Source organism: Neolamprologus multifasciatus, chromosome 8 (assembly GCF_963576455.1).
Source record: "Neolamprologus multifasciatus chromosome 8, fNeoMul1.2, whole genome shotgun sequence".
Classification (NCBI taxonomy): Eukaryota; Metazoa; Chordata; class Actinopteri; order Cichliformes; family Cichlidae; genus Neolamprologus; species Neolamprologus multifasciatus.
The window spans coordinates 28927222-28947864 of record NC_140446.1 but is presented as its reverse complement, the minus strand read 5'-3'; the positions used below and the strand labels follow the sequence as shown (position 1 = coordinate 28947864).

At 39.9% G+C, this 20643-nt stretch overlaps 2 protein-coding genes across 12 annotated transcripts in view; both read right to left on the bottom strand.

Moving 5' to 3' along the window:
- ryr2a (ryanodine receptor 2a (cardiac)) overlaps positions 1 to 20643 on the bottom strand; it is a 292365-nt gene that overhangs the window by 258705 nt on the left and 13017 nt on the right. The window lies entirely within an intron of this gene.
- Positions 1 to 20643, bottom strand: part of LOC146513300 (uncharacterized) — a 39593-nt gene extending 18950 nt beyond the window's left edge. Inside the window, exons 1-2 of one of the 6 annotated variants that reach the window (XM_085170386.1) lie at positions 1825 to 20643; positions 1 to 1780 (exon numbers count right to left, since the gene is read on the bottom strand). The exon at positions 1 to 1780 is cut by the window's left edge and continues 18950 nt beyond it. The gene's annotated coding sequence lies outside the window, so the exon portion shown is untranslated. The other 5 variants (XM_085170385.1, XM_085170388.1, XM_085170384.1 and 2 more) reach the window with 5 other exon arrangements.

Sequence of the window (20643 nt, the reverse complement as noted above, 5' to 3'; positions counted from 1 at the left end):
AGGAATTCTGGCCACTCTTCCTTGCAAAATTGTTTTAATTCAGCCACATTAAAGGGTTTCACGGTGAACGGCCTGTTTAAGGTCATACCAAAACATTTCAATTGAATTTTAGTCCAAACTTTGACGAACACACTGCAAAACCTTGATTATGTTTTGTTTGTTTCTTTTGTTTTTTGAGCCATTCAAAGATGGAATTTCTAGTGTGTTTCAAATTATTGTCCAGCTGTACTGAGGTTCAGGTGATGAAGTGATGGATTGACATTCTCCTTCGTGATTTTCTGGTAGAGAGCAGAATTCATGATTCCATCAATTAAGGCAAGTAATCCAAGTCCTGAAGCAGCAAAGCAGCCGCAGACCATAACACTGACATGTAGGGATGAGAATTAGCAAGAATGTAGCGATTCCAATTCCATCGATCAATATCACTAATAGATTTGATTCCTTATCAATTCTCTTATTAATTCTCACTGGGTTTTCACTGGCTCCACTTTTAGAGTCAACACCGCTTCTAAGCAGCATATCAAAGAGATTATATCTGTGCAAATTAATTGCATGCTGTGTGGTCAAATGTGCCTTTTAGACGTATTTCCCCACTTTGTTGTTATCAGTGTTGGGATCATTGGCTCAAAAAAGTAAGGTCTTAAATATATTACACAGAACACTTTTCTTAAAAATAATGCTCCCAGGAGAAAGTATTTCATTGTACTTCTCCTTTTCCTTTCCTGCCTTGTTCCCCAGTTGCATTTATTCAGTTTTGTGACACTAAAACACATATTGAAGCATTTTGCTGAATATAAAACATTTACTGACAGGTATCAGTAACTGAGAATTAAATGTAGATGTGTAGCCTGCTCAGATTGATGAAAGGTTACACAATTGTACCTTTAAACAAGATGTGAAATCACCATAGAGCAGTTTAAATGGATCAGTGGTCGTCTGGTGGCTGCTTTAATTGTTTTTGATATATCGCAAGTGAACACAGCATTAGAAGTCACTGGATTTCCTGCCGACGCAACACTGCTGCATGCTGTGACAGCATCTCATCCTGCTGGCCCCAGCATGACCACATTAATTCACAACTGCCAACAGGATTTGTTGGGTTTTGACTTTAACCATGCAACCCCTGCCAACATTTCACTGACAGCACTAATACACCAAGGAAACATACAGCCACAGGAGTAGCCAGTGATTCTTGGCATCATCCCAAATACCTCTGTAATTACAACAGTGCAGCACTGCTGCCTCACATCAAACTGGAGTACAAGTAGAAGAATGACACAGAAGAGAGTACAAAGAAACAGAGATGCAGGCAGGAAAAAGTAAGAGACACAGATGACACAGTGTACATGTTTCCTAAAAATGTTTAAATACAAAAATAAAACCTGGGTCTTGATTATTCGATAACCACCTTCTATCATTTCCTGTCATCTCTTTGCTGTAAAAGTATAGAAAAGACAATCAGAGGCACTGTTTGTTTTTTTCCCTCATGTTCTGTACATTTTTTTGTGATGCAGCAATTAGGTCTACTGTGTTCTCACTCCCATATATGGGACACTTCACATAAAGTTTGACTTTACAAAGTTTTCTGGTGACTTTGTGAGGCTGCAGCCAGCCTCTGGGACCAAAGCAAATACAGCACTGCAGAAGCAACCTGTAAGTGTGTGTTGGCTCGATTCCATAGGTAGGGCTCCTAGAAATAAACTGCACACACCTCCAGCCATCCATCCTTAGCACACATCAGCCATGATGTATGAGACACTGCAGAGAGTCTTTGCATCCTCTACACTCACACACATGCACACACACACTCACTCACACACACACACACACACACACACACACACACACACACACACACACACTTCCATTCTCACCTGCTCAGCTCACAGTATGTAGGTCGCTGCAACAACCAGGGTCAGAGCGCAGATATAAGAAAAAGTTTATCCTACTTTCACCTGTTTCAATAAGCAGGACAAACTCAGACTCCAGAACAAAAGCTACCATTACAGTGGCTTACAAAAGTATTCGGCCCCATTACATTACACAGTTACATTACAGCCACAAACATGAATCAATTTTATTGGAATTCCAGGTGAAAGACCAACACAAAGTGGTGAACACGTGAGAAGTGGAACGAAAATCAGACATGATTCCAAACATTTGTTACAAATAAATAACTGCAAAGTGGGGTGTGCGTAATTATTCAGCCCCCTTTGGTCTGCGTGCAGTCAGTCGCCCATAGACGTTGCCTGATGAGTGCTAATGACTAAATAGAGTCACCTGTGTAGGGCTGTTCAATTAATCAAATTTTAATCTCGATTACGATCTGGGCTTTCAACGATCATTAAAAATGACTGAGCCGATTATTAGCCCCTCCCTCGTGCTTTACTCTCGCGCTGCTCCGTGTGGCAAATCGAGCGCACCTCTCTGCATTTTGAACACGTGTCACAACAATGAAGAGCAGAGGTCTCCAACCTTTTTTGTGCCACGGACCGGTTTATGCCCGACAATATTTTCATGGACTTTAAGGTGTCGCGGATAAATACAACAAAATAAAACTGGTACCGGTACCGGAAAAAAGAAAATTTATTCATAACACACGTGAAAAGACCCAGGAAAACAGAGTAAACGATAAAAACGATAACAAAATAACGTTGAAAACCGATAAAAACCCTGAAAACTATACATTTCACACCTGAGCCTCAACTCTCGCGGCCCGGTACCAAACGACTCACGGACCGGTACCGGTCCGAGGCCCGGGGGTTGGGGACCGCTGATTAAGAGGACCCGAGGGAAGCTCGGAAAGCTGAGCAGAAGTTATTTGGAGAGGAGAGTGACTGCTGTTGGTTGAAAAGAGGTAAAAAAACTTGAGTGGTGTGGAAACATTATGGGTTCATGAGTCAGACGTGGATCAAGTAGACACAGTGTGTAAACTTTGCTACAGTGTCATAGCTGCACCACAGAGCAACACTGCAAAGTTCACTAAACACAGATGTTTACATTTATTTCTTATATTGCAAACATTTGCACTGTTATCAGTATTTGCACTATTTTATATTATTTTTTAAAGTCATTATTCAACACATTGTTATTGTTAAATAAATATCGTCAAATAATCGAGATCTCAATTTCAGTGAAAATAATCGTGATTATCATTTTTGCCATAATCGACCAGCCCTACACCTGTGTGTAATCTAATGTCAGTACAAATACAGCTGCTCTGTGACGGCCTCAGAGGTTGTCTAAGAGAATATTGGGAGCAACAACACCATGAAGTCCAAAGAACACAGCAGACAGATCAGGGATAAATACAGGGCCAAATACTTTTGCAAGCCACCCTAAATCTGGCTTCCATCAGTCCTGGTGTTTTAGCGAGGTGCGTGATTTTATTCAATCTACTGAGCATACTTTACTGGTAGGTGCTTTGTTAAACTGAACATTTAACAAACAGTAATTACAAGAACTAAATGTGTTGCACCTTTTTAATATGTATGCCAATTGCTTAATTTTGTTTACTTATTGTTTTTAGCAATCAATATCTCAAGTGGGATCCCTGGTATTGCGTTTATCTCCCATTGCATGGGTCAGTAATGCAGGATGAAGGATTTGGGATATGAAACCTACACCGACCAGCAGTCAGCCAAACCGATCTGAGATCAGTTAAGATGTGTGGATTTGTGGAAACAGAGCTAGTATTAACAAGTAAATGAGCACTGATTCAACACCAGAGGTGTGGACTCGAGTCACATGACTTGGACTCGAGTCACATGACTTCATGACTTTAGACTTGACTTGAAAAAATGTTCTAAGACTTGTGACTTGACTTGGACTTTTACACCAGTGACCTGGGACTTGAATTGGACTTGAACCGGTTTACTTGAAAAGACTTGATATTTCACCCCAAATCTAAAAGTTAACATGCATATTATATAGAAAGTGTGCACCATTAATTCCATTCATTCATTTATTCAAACCACACTCCGTACGTATGTGTGCGTGAGCTGTAGCACAGCCAATCAAATTAACCAGATTTAAAAAACAAAAAATGCTCAAATGCTGCAAGGAGTTATTTTTTTCAGGTACATAAACCATGAAGTACTGAACAAAAAACCGAAATGCAACATGCAAAACATGCAAGAAGAGAATCACAGACAGAGATGGAACAGCTTCCAACTTTGTCCGACAGTTGAAGTTGCGTAAAGAACAGTAGGTTCTCTTTTGCTACGATGAGACAGCTGACTTCATCTAACTAGCAAATGTTGTCCAGGCTCCGTTGGTGATACAGGTTTTTTTAATGTGTATGATATTTTTGTCATGCTATTTTAAAGCCGGACGCATCCAAGAATAACATGCAGCTTATCTCAGAACTGTCGGTGAAAATTATTCTTGGAGCAAAGTTTAATTGAGCTGCATTTTATAGAGGTGCAATTTTCACAATTTGTGTATATTTTCTAAGTTCACTATTTCGTCATGTGTTGAGAAAAACACAGATTTAAAAATTACATGGTCTAATATTTACATTTAGCATATAACTGCAACATGCTTTTTTTTTTTTTTTTTTAAAGACTCGAAAGGACTTGAAATTCAAAGTTTCAGACTTGTGACTTTACTCGGACTTTTACACCAGTGACTTGAGACTCGACTCTGACTTGCCTGACATTACTTGAGACTTGCAAAACAATGACTTGGTCCCACCTCTGTTCAACACATTAGCAATGAAAGCCTTGACAATGGAGCATCAACTCAACCATGTCTGGTTTAAAAAACATACGCCCTGAAGTCCAGGCTCCATCCGCCTTCTTCAGATCAGCATCTTTCAGTTTACCTCTGTTTTGCAGTACACAGCCTTAATTTGTCATCAATAGTTTTAATTATTACAATAATTATATTTAATTATATTTATTCCAGTATTTTAAAATATTGACAGTTCACCATGTCACAAAGCATTTTCATTCAACTGTTTGTCAATCTGCACATGTGCATTTCAATCCGTGTGGCGAGTTGTGTGTGAACTGTGTAAATGTGCAACTCTGTAAGGATGCACAGATGTTAAGGGCTGAAAGGTTTTCCTCGTAACCCCTGAAAATACAGTCATCAGTTACAACTCCCCAACACTTGAACCGGCTCTTTTTACATGTGACTTTGGCTACGCTTCATCTGCACGTGTTACAGTGGCATGACTTTAACATATAGGTAAGATGAGATGGTGCTTTGCTAACATGCTTAATGGATCATTTAAAAACGTTTACATCCTACACTTCATTTTCCCTACATGCCAATAAATCAATTCTTTCCCATTTTATTTAAATTGGGCTAAATCACAACAGTTGTTTCAAGGTTATTTATAAAGGTACAATAACACAGAAAACAACAATCAACATGCACTTGGCAACAGTGAGAAGAAGTAGCTCTGTTTTAGTGAGCGCAGAGCCACTGTGAGCTTGTGTAGAAAGCCCACTTATCTCCCATTTGTTCACTGTGAAGAAACACTACAGTTTTCACCTGGAGTCAAGGCAAGCCTAGTTTCAGCAGCAATGACTGCAGATGAAAAGAGGGAATGCTTTTACTCCGGTACATTTTAATTGAAGTCTACTTTTAAGTTGGACTAGCCAAGCACTTCTTGTCTTCCTTGTCCTGACAGAACGCCAGTGGCTTGTAGCAATCTGCAAATGTTTGCAGGGTTCGTACAGGTGCTTGAAATTCCTGAAAAAGTGCTTGAAATTCCTGGAAAAGTGCTTGAATTTTGGATGTGGTACTTAAAACTGCTTGAAACTGTATTTCATTCACTACAAATAACTATCTGATTGAACAGTTTTCTTATCAGACAGAGAAATAAAATGAGTGCCAAACTCTAAAAGCCACATTTCTCCACCTGGGCTGCCTCACCTCTGCATGTCAGTCTGCTTTAATGTGGTGCAGTTTCCTGTTTTGTGGGGTTGTTATTTTTCAACAGGAGATGAATATCTCTGACAAGGATTTGTTCACATTTGCACATCTTCAAGTGAAATGTGTGTTTTGAGTTTATACACTATATGCATATAAGGCAACCTTTTGCTTTTGCAGTATGTCGTGTGGTGAGTTTTTCTCTGTTTTAACAAAAGGGGAACAAAGTGTATTTAGGTCAACCTAAGATGATTTGTCTTAATTTTCTCATGGTCTTACTGAGGTGATGCAAAGTGAAATGTGCATTCTCTTTTTTGGTATTGTGCTTGAACATGGACCTTGAAAGTGCTTAAAAATTGCTTGACTTTGACCCTGAAAAACATGTACGAACCCTGTGTTTGTGAAAAGTTGTCTGTAAGTTAAGGGTTCATTCACACCAAACTCAGGCTTTCTCTCATTTTCAGTGTATAGCACCAGGTCGCACATTACTCAGGCTTCAAGTGTGCCATTAGTCAGCTGGTAGTGGTGGCAGGCCTAGATGGACAGACCACAATGCATTTATCATATGCTTGCCATAAGTACATTTACATTTATTATTATTATTATTATTATTATTTACATTTATTCAGTAGATGTCACAAGTAGTGAGTATTAGAGCTTTGTACGAAATTTTTATTATTTTTTTTAAAAACCTTCTAGTGCATGACTTTTTAATTTTTTGGGGAAAAAATATTTCTCCCTATTTTGGGGGAACTTTAGGGTCACTAATAACATATCAATTACAAAATTTGACACCCTGCCCCCCCAAACAGATATTGGTTTGTTGCTTCAAGGCAACCCTGTGCGACAAGGGTACAAAAATGCCAAGTTATTCTATAATAAGTTGTATTAGTACAACAAGGATGAACAAACAAATAAACCATGTAAACATTTCACAGAACAATAAAACGCCAAAATACATCCAACAACAACAACAGCGCACACACGCACACACACACACACACACACACACACACACATGTACGTACGTGTTGTGTTTCCATCACCTTTGGGGACATTACATTAACTTGCATTCATTTCCTGGAGACTTATCCTGACTCTACCCATCACAAGTCCCTGCCTGAACCTTACCCTAATCCTGACTCAAGCCTTCACCCTAAAATTGAATGATTCACCTTGCAATTTGTCCCCATAAAGTAGGCGAGACCTCACAATGTGAGTGTGTAAACAAATTTGTGTCCCCACAACAATAAGTAATACACCCCCCCCCCCCCACCCCCCCCACCCCCACCCCACACACACACACAGCAATATTGGTATGGCCCGTATCTGGCCCACACAGTGTGCTTACACATGGCCCACATACTGCAAAGAATGACGGCCTTTTGGTGGCCCAGACCTGGTTTGCCAGCACAAGGCCAGTTTCAGACACACTGGTGGTCCTGTGCTGGCCCATGTGTGGATTACCTCTGGCAAACCTGATCTGGGCCACCAAAGGGCCGTCATTCATTGCAGTATGTGGGCCATCTGTAGGTGGTGTGCAGCCACGGGCCAGTTGCAGACACACTGCTCGCCCTGAAAAGTTTCAGCTCTGGCCCCAGATGTCAGCCTAATGTGTACCTCAATCAAGCCATGTAATAACAACATGTGCCAGAACATGCAAAACAGTGCAAAAGTAACTTGACGAAACTCTGTTCAGACAGCGAATGGACTGATTTTTTATTTAGTGCTTTTCTACTCTCCCAGATTACTCAAACTGCTCTATACAACATGCCACATTCACCGCTTAACTGAGTGCTTCCTAACTACATTCATACACATTCACACTCTTGACATGCAGACTGGAGGAGCCAGGGATTGAACCACTAACCTTCCTATCAGTTTGTAACCTGCTCTACCACCTGAGATGTGGCATGCCATCGCATAAACAGTGGCGTCATTGCCAGACCTGGCACACATCCGGTTGACATACACTCTGCCAAAACACCAGTCAGTCAGAAGTGCCAGCTTGATACCAGATTTTGGCCAGACCTGTTTTCTATGAGCCTGGGCCACATAAACCAAGCCACAATCGAGCCAGATGTGGCATGCCACCACATAGACAGTGCCATCTATGCCAGGCCTGGCCCATATCTGGATGACATACGTCTTATCATGCCAGAAGTCAGCCAGCAGTGCCGGCTTGATACCAGATCCTGGCCAGACCTGCTTGCTATGTGGGCACTAACACACACACAGGCACAGTTACTTTACCACCTGACCCCTGACCCCTGACCCCTGAGCTCCTAAGTGTCCCTCAAACCTCATTCAGGGATCCACTCCTCTACTTGACTATCACACCCTGAAAGCTCACTGTCCTCACTTTCTGAGGACAGACAGTGCACATTCCCTTGGTTTCCTTCCATAAAACATATTTACATCCATGTCCTGTAATTATGAGTAGATTATAAAGTAAAAAACATTGACTATGATCATATAAATGCACACAAACACATCTCTACACACATATGCAAATGCATTATATTGCCTGAAAAAAAAATGGGCTAACTGTGCAGTGTTGCCTTGAGGCAACGAATGAAAATTAACAGTTTTACTGTATAAATAAATTTACAAAAGTAGAACAAACAATCAAATATGCTTCTTAACATATTCATGCACATTTATTTCACTATAAACATGTGAAATAGTGATCTTTATCTTGCCTCCTAATGGCAAGATAATATATAACAACATATCTCATGCAGTGCAGCTTGCAGAAAGGGGTCCCCCCCCCCAAATGAAAGTCACACCACCTTCAACTCATCATTTTATTGGAAAATGATGTCTGGTAGCATTATTTGAAAAAAAAAGTTGTTGTTTTTTTTTTTTGAAGGGCCAGTGTAACGCAGGAAAATGTGGTTTGTTGCCTCTGGGCAACGCTATGCTGTAGAGGGTTAAAAAGAAATCTTTATGTGTAACTGGGAACAGTTGTGGTTGCTCAGGTAATGTTTCAATTGCAATCTCTTACATTAGCTGAAAGAAATAAGCTAACCGAAGCAGTGAGCCTGAAACCTACAGTAAAATCTTAACACAGGATACTGGAGATCACTTGAAGTAGCTTTGAGCCTGCATACCTCTAGCTTAATATGTACCCAAAATGAGGCAATAACGGCAGGTAAGAATGGCAATAATAATAAAAAAATATGTGCAGCCTACCTGGAGCAACAGCATATATGCATATGCATAGTAACTGTGTATAAATGCTTCGACTGCACAAACCGTAAATAAACACAGATGCATTTCTGGAACAGTCTCTTACTTCTGTCAGTGCTGACAAAAGACTTTATTTAGGTAAGTATAACTGGTAACACACTAGGATAGTTGTTCCTTACAATTAGTAGTTAAATGGTAATTATTAAGTATAAGTATGCATGTATTTCTTGTGAGTACTTTAGCTTCCTTGTAGCATTACAGCAGTAAGTAAAGCTGAAGATGAAATAAAATATCACCCTTTTTTTTGTAATTATTGGATTTTAATGACCTGTTCTTCATATTTTCAAAAATGGTTTGCAAACCCACAATATTTGCCATGCAGATTTAGCAGCTCCAGATTTATTTCCTTGCTTTTCTTGTAAAAGAGGACGAACAGTCCAGCATGATCAGGTCAGATACAGTGAAGTGTTGTGCAAACTTTCACTATGTTGTACAATATTGGTACGTCCTGATGCAGTTTTCCTCAGCATAATAGAATCTTTTTAATTTACAAAAAGTCAGAGTGGCTGTGGCTTACGAAGTAAAGCATGTTGTCTACCAACTGGGTTAGGTTGAGGTTAGCGGTTTGATCTCTGGCAGACTCCCTTCTGAATGCCAAAGAATCCTTGGGCAAGATAAGTTGTTTGTGGTTCTTTCATTGGAAATAATGTGCGTGAATGGATGACTGAAGTCCTTTGAGTGCTAAAGCAGAGTAGAAAAGCAAAACATACGAACAAGTTAATTTTGCCATCTTGTGTTCATTTGTAACTGCCAAGACAATATGTATAAAATCAAACTGTCCTATAGTGCTGGAGCTGTCACACTCACGTCTTTGATAAGAAATAGTAATTTTAGACAAAGTTAACCTCAGCTGATACAAAATGCACTTTTGAAATGATGATTTCATCCAGCCCTACCTGTAATAAGTAATTATCCCCCTTGTTAAATCATGAATTCACTGTGATTAACCACACTGTTCTGGAAAGCAACTCTAGCCATTCCCAGGTCCTAGTACTGCCTGACCGGGCGAATCAAGAAATCACTTAAAACCGTCTGTGGAAGAGTTACTTTATTACTCGAAAGAACATCAGGGCCCTTCACAATCAGCTCTTTGAGGACAGCTATAGCAGATTTTTCTTTTTTTACAGTTTGATAATACATTTCATGCAAACAAATCCTTTATACTCAGGCATCATACTTAACTTTGAACATTCAAAAATCTTATTCCTATAAAATGCAAAGAAATGAGGGACAAAGGGCAACAAAAAAGAAAGGAAAGACAGAAGTTTGGTAGAAAGAAATTAAATATGTTATTGATACAAGTCACACCGGTTTAATATGGGAGCACAAGCCGTATGAAGTTACATTTCTGGCTGTGTCCCATCAGTGCAGTTCAGTATTCAACATTGTCAACATGGTAGAGAACTTTTTGGGTTTTTTAGTTTTTAGAAATTCTTTATTAGTCCATTGTTAAAGAAGCTTAGTCAGATTTGAGAAGCCATTCTTAGATTATTATAAAAATCAATCATGAAGAGAAATATAAATTATGTATTATATAATATAAATTTATTTTAATAATGAAAACGCTGCGATGACTAAAGAAGTGCAGAGATTTTTTGCTTTATCAGTGGTAAACAATTCGAGCACATGGCAATCCTAAAAACAACATGCAGTAAAAATAAAAGTCACTAAACTTGCCAGTTTGTCTCTTGAATGTCCAAATCAAGACATTCTTTGATTCTTTGATTACTGACCCACACATATGGTTCTTAAACACACACTGAACATTCTGGACTTTGTTTTCACTTCATCACTTAAATCACTTTAAGCATATTTGCACTGCACAAGACACTAAATAATGTGGATTGCACAACACTGGACATTATATTCCTCATTTCCAGTTAATACTTGTACAGCTGCTGTTATTGTGTGTATATATATTTATATTTCTTCATACATTCTTATATATTTCTGTACTGTGTATTTGTGTATTTTGTTGTACAGTTATTTTATTTTGAACTTTAATTTATTTATTTTATCTTCTTTCCCAGTTAAATTTACCCTTCATTCTAATTTGTGTTGTACAGTTATTTCATTTTTAACTTAATTTTTATATTTTATTTTATTTTATTCCTTCCTAGTTAAATTTACCCTTTTTAATTTTCATATTTATTTCCTATCTTATTCATAGCCTTTTCTTTTTTCTTTAGGTCACGAGCAGTTGTCTAAGCATTTCACTGCATATCGTACTGTGTATGACTGTGTAAAAATTTGAATTTGAATTTGAATAAAATTTGAATTTGAATTTGTGATTGCACTGCAGTGGTTTGTATCATATCTATCTAATAGACTCCAATTTGTGCATGTAAATGGAGAGTCCTCTTCACACACTAAGGTTAATTATGGAGTTCCACAGGGTTCAGTGCTAGGACCAATTCTGTTTACATTAGACATGCTTCCCCTAGGCAGCATCATTAGAAGACATAGCATACATTTTCACTGCTATGCAGATGACACCCAGCTCTATCTGTCCATGAAGCCAGATAACACACACCAATTAGTTAAACTGCAGGAATGTCTTAAAGACATAAAGACTTGGATGGCCACTAACTTTCTGCTTCTTAATTCAGATAAAACTGAGGTCATTGTACTCGGCGCTGAAAAGCTTAGAAATATGGTATCTAACCAGATTCTTACTCTGGATGGCATTACCTTGGCCTCCAGTAACACTGTGAGGAACCTTGGAGTCATTTTTGACCAGGATATGTCCTTCAATGCACATATTAAACAAATATGTAAGACTGCGTTCTTCCATTTGCGCAACATCTCTAAAATTAGAAATATCCTGTCTCAGAGTGACGCTGAAAAACTAGTTCATGCATTGATTACTTCCAGGCTGGACTACTGCAATTCATTATTATCAGGATGTCCAAAAATCTCACTGAAAAGCCTTCAGCTAATCCAAAATGCTGCAGCAAGAGTACTGACAGGGACTAGAAAGAGAGAGCATATTTCTCCTGTTTTGGCTTCCCTTCATTGGCTTCCTGTTAAATCCAGAATTGAATTCAAAATCCTGCTCCTCACATACAAGGTCTTAAATAATCAGGCCCCATCTTATCTTAATGACCTTGTAGTACCATATCACCCTATTAGAGCACTTCGCTCCCGCTCTGCAGGCCTACTTGTTGTTCCTAGAGTATTTAAAAGTAGAATGGGAGGCAGAGCCTTCAGTTTTCAGGCCCCTCTTCTGTGGAACCAGCTTCCAGTTTGGATTCAGGAGACAGACACTATCTCTACTTTTAAGATTAGGCTTAAAACTTTCCTTTTTGCTAAAGCATATAGTTAGGGCTGGACCAGGTGACCCTGAATCCTCCCTTAGTTATGCTGCAATAGATGTAGGCTGCCGGGGGATTCCCATGATGCATTGAGTTTTTCCTTTCCAGTCACCTTTCTCACTCACTATGTATTAACAGACCTCTCTGCATTGAATCATATCTGTTATTAACCTCTGTCTCTCTTCCACAGCATGTCTTTTATCCTGTCTTCCTTCTCTCACCCCAACCGGTCGCAGCAGATGGCCCCGCCCCTCCCTGAGCCTGGTTCTGCCGGAGGTTTCTTCCTGTTAAAAGGGAGTTTTTCCTTCCCACTGTCGCCAAAGTGCTTGCTCATAGGGGGTCATATGATTGTTGGGCTTTTCTCTGTATCTATGAAGCGCCTTGAGGCGACTTTTGTTGTGATTTGGCGCTATATAAATAAAATTGAATTGAATTGAATTGAATTGATTGTGGGAATGTCATCTCACACATGCAAGTTTGAATGTAAACAGATTTTAACTGAGCCTTCATAGGGAGAAGAATATTTTGAGCGTGGCACCTCAGCCTTCAAGACTGACCAGTCTAACCAGGTGGCTGCGGGTGGGCAGCTCGGGGTACGGATGTTTAAGGAGGGGGGATGAAGCTAAACCTGTTGAAAATATGTGGAACAGATTATTAAAGATTAAGCCAATAATTACAAAAACAAGGACAATTATTTACTATATGATTAGTTATACGAAAGCAAATACATGTTCCTGTCACCACCAGTGTTGGTCAAGTTACTTGAAAAAAGTAATCAGTAACTAATTACTGATTACTTCCCCCAAAAAGTTAGTTACTTAGTTACTTAGTTACCTTTTAAAAACACGATTTACAACCTGAATAGGTGATAAATAGATCTTTGAGCCCAATTCTACTTTTTCTACATAATCCATCATACAAAATGTAATCAAATGGAAAAGTCTCTTTTTAAAACTTGTTTTATTAGTTTTAATAAAGCAAACTTTAATTATCTGCAACATTCTCTGACTGGAAGAAATTAGTTTAACATTTAAACCTATTTTCTGCACATTCCAGCACATAAAATATTTTTTGTGTTTACACTCAGTCTTTCAAATAGATGCAAGTAAAACACAGCAGAAAATAAATAAAGTCAAAGACTAGCGGTCCTGTTGCTCTATTTTCACCTGTAAAGCAGGAGTGGGGTAGGCGGAGGTTTACCCTGGTGCAGGTGTGCAGCGGTCAGTGGAAGAATCCGCGAGTTTCTCTGTGAGTTTCCCATTACGTCGTAGCTACTCGGTGCTTGCTCGGAAGTTTAGGGGTTTTTTTCGCTGTAAAAAGAAGTTTTCTTCCCACGCACAACGGACCCTAATGTTTTTGTCACTTTTTATGGGATCAAACTCAAAGTAAGGTCAGTACTTCCACGCTTTAAACGCTGCACGCTCATACTCTCTCTGCACTCGATATATGATCCATTGTTGATCTACACACAGCTGTTGTCACGAACGTCGCACTCGCTTACGTCACTGTCATGAGACATTCTCGCAAAAAAATCACGGTTTTAGTAACGCAGTAACGCAGCGTTCCTACGGGAAAGTAACGGTAATCTAATTACTGTTTTTGCAATAGTAATCCCTTACTTTACTCGTTACTTGAAAAAAGTAATCGGATTACAGTAACGCGTTACGCGTTACTGCCCATCTCTGGTCACCACTGACAGAGGTAAGAGCATCCTTTACTGGCAATAAGACGAGGAGGAGCCAGAGGCATTTATAATCAGTTACTCTACCTATTCACATTTCTTAAATCCTTTATGTGCACACAAATCTCCACACAGATCAAAACACATTTGCAGGTGAAAAACAAACACCTTAGTCGCAAAGCTTTCCCTCCTGTGTACTGTACTTTCATCTACCTTTACGCTCTACCTCCTCAGCTCCTCTCCTATCTGTCACTTCTGTTTTCTCATCAGCTCTGCATTACAACAGTCTGCTATAATCTTTCAGATTACATAAGAGCACTGCAGTGAGAAGCTGCAAGGAAGGAGAAATGCAGAAAAGTGAGGGGTGCTGTGCAATATTTACTTTCACTGCTATACAAACCTGATGCTCTCTGTTACTGTCCACACTGTGAGGAGGGTGATACAAAGTTCAAAGTTTATTCAACTGTAAATAACATATAAATAAAACAGAGTCTAATTGAACCTCCTTCATTCTGCTCCACGGTGCAGAGAGGCTCCAAAATATTCAGCGCCTTTATGGAGCTGTTGCTGAATATCAGTTAGTTACTTATCCACTTCCTGAGAAAAAGCCTCCTGCTTATATCACCACATGTGTTAATATGGGAATAATAAAAAATGTCCATAACACATGTCCAGATTTTGAATACTTGAGTAAAAGAGAAACAAGCTGTGAACGGATCTGATCTGTGGGTTTTGTTGAGGTTTTATCATTATTATTTTTTCAGTTTTTTAGTTTAGAGCTTTTAAGGATTCTCAGTAATGTTGTTTTAGACATTTTTAGAGAGTTTGGGAAATTTGGGGGGAATTTTATTATATTTGATTCTTTAAAGCTTAATTGATGGTAGGCTTCCTGTATCTTAATAAGTCTTCATCCTTGGAAAAAAAAAGTTAAAAAAGTAGTATTGTTAGGTCTTTACCTTATAATATAAAGTGCCTTGGGATTAGGGTTTAGTATATTTGATTTTTTTTTTACTTAAATGTATGTATGCTGTATACATTTTGTTCATTCCTAAGTTGTGACTGTACACCAGCCAAAATACTGTCTTTAGTTATTAACATTTGAAATGATGAAGGCACTTGAAAATGGTAAATGGCCTGTATTTATATAGCACTTTACTAGTCCCTAAGGACCCCAAAGCGCTTTACACATCCAGTCATCCACCCATCCACACACTGGTGATGGCAGCTACATTGTAGCCACAGCCACCCTGGGGCGCACTGACAGAGGCGAGGCTGCCGGACACTGGCGCCACCAGGCCTTCTGACCACCACCAGTAGGCAACGGGTGAAGTGTCTTTCCCAAGGACACAACGATCGAGACTGTCCAAGGCGGGGCTCGAACCGGCAACCTTCCGATTACAAGGCGGACTCCCAACTGTTGAGCTACGATTGAAAAGTAACACAAAATTAGCTGCCTTTCCAGGAAAACACAAAAACCTTTCAGAAGTACGTAAGGTTTTGTGAGAGCACAAAACTGTTTAGTCTTTCCCTCCCAGGCTTCTAGACTTCTGATTGGCCAGCATTTCTACAAAGTTAGGATTTGACATGTTCCTGATGGGTTTGACTTCGTTTTAGTGTTTACATGCGGGCGGAGATATTTTTTCAAAATGAAAGTGGTTTTCAAAAATACCCGTGTACATGTGGAGGTAGCCCCACAGTTGTCATACAAGCAAATATACAACAAACAACAAGCACTCATATAAATGAGAGTAGAAACAGAGTTATGATAGAAAAATATTAATTGACGGCCCTTTGGTGGCCCAGATCAGGCTTGCCAGGTGTAATCCACACACGGGCCAGCAGAGGACCACCAGTGTGTCTGCAACTGGCCTTGTTATGGCCCATGTGTGGGCCACCTCTGGCAAAACAGATCTGGGCCAACAAAGGGCCGTCATTCTTTGCAGTGTGTGGGCCATGTGTAAGCACATTGTGTGGGCCTGATCTGGGCCATACCAATTTTGCTGTGTGGGATGTTGTTGTTTGTCGGCTCTTGTCAGCTGTCTGGAGACAGGAGGATTGCAGACAAACCTCCTGTCAATAACTAATTGTGATAATATCAAGAATGAATAAGCATGTTCTTGTAAGAGTTCTTATGTTAGAGCCTAAACGTCAGTTCAGGAGTAAGGCTTCAGTTGAGGAGGAAGAGGATGAAAGGCAGTTGCAGAGAGTAGTGGTGGAGGAGGCAGCTTAAAAAAGCTGAGGACAAAAATAAATATAAAAATGTTAAATGGTTAAATATTGTTCGACTGTAACTGTTACTACTATTTATCTGATTCCACTGTATCACATAAATACTTTTTGCTTGTCTTCTTCTATCCAAATCAGCAGAAAGTGATTAACAAAGATTCTTTCTGTCGATGGTGATTGCTGCTCCCAACAGTGCAGCAGAATTGGCAGGCATCATCATGTCCAGTATAGCAGAAACCTCACGTCACATGCAAAGTCTCAGAAATAAAGGACCACAGAGCAGGAGCATCTCGCTGTTGTGTTGCTGTCGCTGCTGTGGAAAAACGGTGGCATTACCTGAAGGAAGGCATTTCACTTCCCTTGTACCAAATCTTAGAAATATGGTATTTAACCACATCCTTCTTCTGGATGGCTTTACCTTGGCCTCGAGTATCAATGTGAGGAATCTTGATTAGATTCTTGACCAGGATATATGCTTCAGTGGTTTCCTAGATATGCTAATCAAATGTAAAATTTTAACTATTACAAATAATGAAGAAAGAAGTCTGGGATCACATGAAAAAGTCACTGAGACAGTTTGTAGCCAGAGACTTTTACAGTGCTAAACCAAGCCTTATATGCCGTATAGTATGAAAGAATGCAAATGCAGGCCACCACATGTCAGAGTGATACATTTGATGCTAGCTTAATTAGATTCATGTCCCTTTCACATAAGCACTGAGAGACTCTGGAGATCAAACCCAGTGTGACTGAAAACTATTCTGACAGTCTAAGCTGTTCTGAAGGGATTCACCTTCAGCTTTATCAAACCGAATTCATTGACTCTGAATATATTTTTTAAAAGCCCAGTTTACTGAAACAAGCCAAGCTCAAAAAACCAAACAAGCACATCTGTTCTATTAGGACTATTTAACATTACAATTGCTAAGAAAACAACATTCCCAGTTAAGATTCTGACTCGTGCCTCGCCCTCTTTCTCTGTTCATCCTTTGAACCTGTTAAAGGTCACCTTCAAAGCATGTTCACAAGCCCCGGTGTACGCACAGTCCTGTAGACCGCTGATAGCACTCCCACTGCTTACCTTTTGACCCACTAGGCATCCATTATTCTGTCTTTAAATGTAAACAGTTGACATCAACTAATAGATTTCTATGAATATCGCGTATATCGTAGTCCTGTTTACATAATCAAAATCCTGTGAAAGACTTCCACCTTTACAGGTATCCAGAGAGTCACTGAAACCCTCGACAATAACCTGAGGAGGCGTGGCATGCAGAGACATTCACAGACAGGCAAGCAGAGACAAAAAAATGCTGTTTATGAGCTCACAAACAGACAAAAGTTAAAGTGAGCTAAAGTTCAAAAGGAGTTATTAACAACTTTTTATCACTCATTCTTCTCTAGATCACATACTCTGACCAAGAGGAAACTCATCTGTTGAGATGCTCAATCACTGAAGCTCGTTTATCTGTTAATGCTAATTATGTTTCCATAAAAAGAGCTGATCCAAACCGATGTCTGAACAGTGAAAGCAGACCAGCTGGTCTCTCAGCTTGCCCAGCTCCAGTCAGTGTCCAATGAGAACGAAATAATCGCAACTTTCAGCAGCAATAACCAACAGGTCAGGAGTTTTAGGACAGCAATGCTGGAGATGAAAGGAGAGAGATCTTTGAAATACAAAACAACATTAAAAAAGCTGAGAACAAAAATAAATAGAAAAATGTTAAATGGTTAAATATTGTTCGACTTATTACTATTTATCAGATAAATATCAGCCTGACCAAATGACAATGGGAGGAAACCAATATGTGAAAGAAATGAGCAACAGTGTGCTGATTTTCAGTTACTTACACCTTCTTTAATACGTAGTATGACCTCTACAACTGTACAGTTTGCACATCTGTATCATGAGGAATCTGCTGTGTTCAAACAGTGAAGTGTGAAATAATCCTCATTTCAACACAAATTCAGACTCGGACTCACAGATGGCTGTCAGCTCGATGGTAAGAGGCTGCTGTACACCTGCGGTTAATAATACAAATAACATGAATACAGTAATGTGGTAATTGTTTTTCATTCTCATTTGATAAACTGGCTCCAAAAAGAACAAAGACAAAGAAGGAAAAACAAAAACTCAAAAATGCCCTGAGGCCTCAAAATGCAGAATCTCAATGCAATGGCTGAGCTTGCCATGTCCATGCTGTATATACAGTCTACTGCCAGATACGAGTGAGGAAGTTTGCGTTCTTGACTGCTCTGACATTACTGTCAACTTTAAAATATATTTTTTGAATTGTCTGAAATTCAGTCACAATAAAAAACTGTTTTTACTTCCAAAGTGTCAGCGCCAAATCACAACAAAAGTCGCCTCAAGGCGCTTCATAGATACAGAGAAAAACCCAACAATCATATGACCCCCTATGAGCAGCACTTTGGCGACAGTGGGAAGGAAAAACTCCCTTTTAACAGGAAGAAACCTCCAGCAGAACCAGGCTCAGGGAGGGGCGGCCATCTGCTGCGACCACCGTCTCACCAGTCACCCAAATTTTCATGGTTTCCAGACAATATTTGTATCTAGAAATCCAATTAGCCTCTGGGCCCAGAAATGATGCAGAGACATTTTGATGCGACCTGAAAATGTTTAATCTCGGGTGAACAATGTTAGGGCACTAATGGCTGGCCAGCATACGGTTGGTTTGTTAGTTCTTGGTTTCAGCAGGTCAAATTCATGCAAAGGATTCTGACCAAATGCACATTAACATGTTAAAGCTAAACTCTGTTGAACACGTCACAGGAGTTCACAGCAATTTGCATAAATGTGCTGTCGCGTCTAAATAAAGGTGTATTACACACACACAAACACACAAACACACAAGGGGCAGTTTTTGATTGATAGCGAGAGAACTGAGCAGCTTTGATGGAGAGGTAACATTTATGAAACTAGGAGGGAAGTCATTAAACTTTCATACTGTATGAAAGTAAGTAAGCCTCCAGCTCATTCTGCTGCAGATTTGCTGTTGTCCATGGGATTGTTGTCCTGGAGTATGACCCAGTTTCAACCAAGCTTTAGCTGTCAGACAGATGGCCTCACATTTGACTCTAGAATACTTTGGCAAACAGAGAGTTCACATCGACTCTATGACTGCGAGGTGCCCAGGGTCCTGTACTACGAACAAGTTCAACATACCCAGGGTATCTTTCCATTTAATGGATTCACTTACCCAAACGCTGCCAATCAAGTTAAGCGATCACATGAAGCTGACTGTCAATTCACTGAAGTTTTCTTCCACGTGCTCACATGAAAGGGTGGCACTGGTAGCATTTGACTAGCTGTGGGTCAGCTGTGAAACTAGCTCCCAGTTTGGATTCAGGAGACAGCCACCCTTTACTTTTAAGATTACACTTCAAACTTTTCATTTTCTTCAGCCTCCCTTAGTTATGCTGCAGTAGGTCTAGGTTGCTCGGGGATTCCCATGATGCTCCAAGTGTTTCTTCTTCACTCACCGTTTATTTGCCCACTCACTGTGTTTATGCAACACTCTACATTTAATGATTAATGGCTCTGTCTCTCTTCCACAGCATGTCTTTATCCTGTCTTCCTTGTCTCTCCCCAGCAGCAGATGGCCCCGCCCCTCCCTGAGCCTGGTTCTGCCGGAGGTTTCTTCCTGTTAAAAAGGAGTTTTTCCTTCCCACTGTCGCCAAAGGTCTTGCTCATAGGGGGTCATATGATTGTTGGGTTGCCTTTAAGCAACTGTTATAATTTTTGGTACAATGTAAAAAAAACTGAATTGAGTTGAATTGAAGTGTGAGGGGTTTGTGCTGATATGCATCATCATGATCAAAGAGCTCCTCTTTAGTATCTCATTTGGCCAAAAGACACAGTTTCAGAAGTACTGTGGTTTGATAACACCTTTGCAAACCTAAGCCGTGCTGTCATGTATTTTTTCAGAGAGGCTTTCTCCTGTCCACCGTTCCATAAAAGCCATATTTGCTCAGTCTTTTTCTAATTGTACTGGTGGGGCCAGGTTTCACAATGAACTCACCCGAAACCCTGGCTGATTGGGACCCACACCCAGTTTCACACCTTGGCTCAGGCGATTAGAGGATCTTTAGGGGGTCCATTTGTCCCTCTGTGGGGGGAAACTCCCACTAGGTTTAAATCTGGGACTCTCCACCATTTGACCTTAGAATTGAAGAAGCTTCTCAGATGAAGGTGAAACGTCTTCAAGCAACTTAAAGAAGTCCAGACGCTTTTCTTTGCAAGCTCCTTTGACCCCAAACAAACTC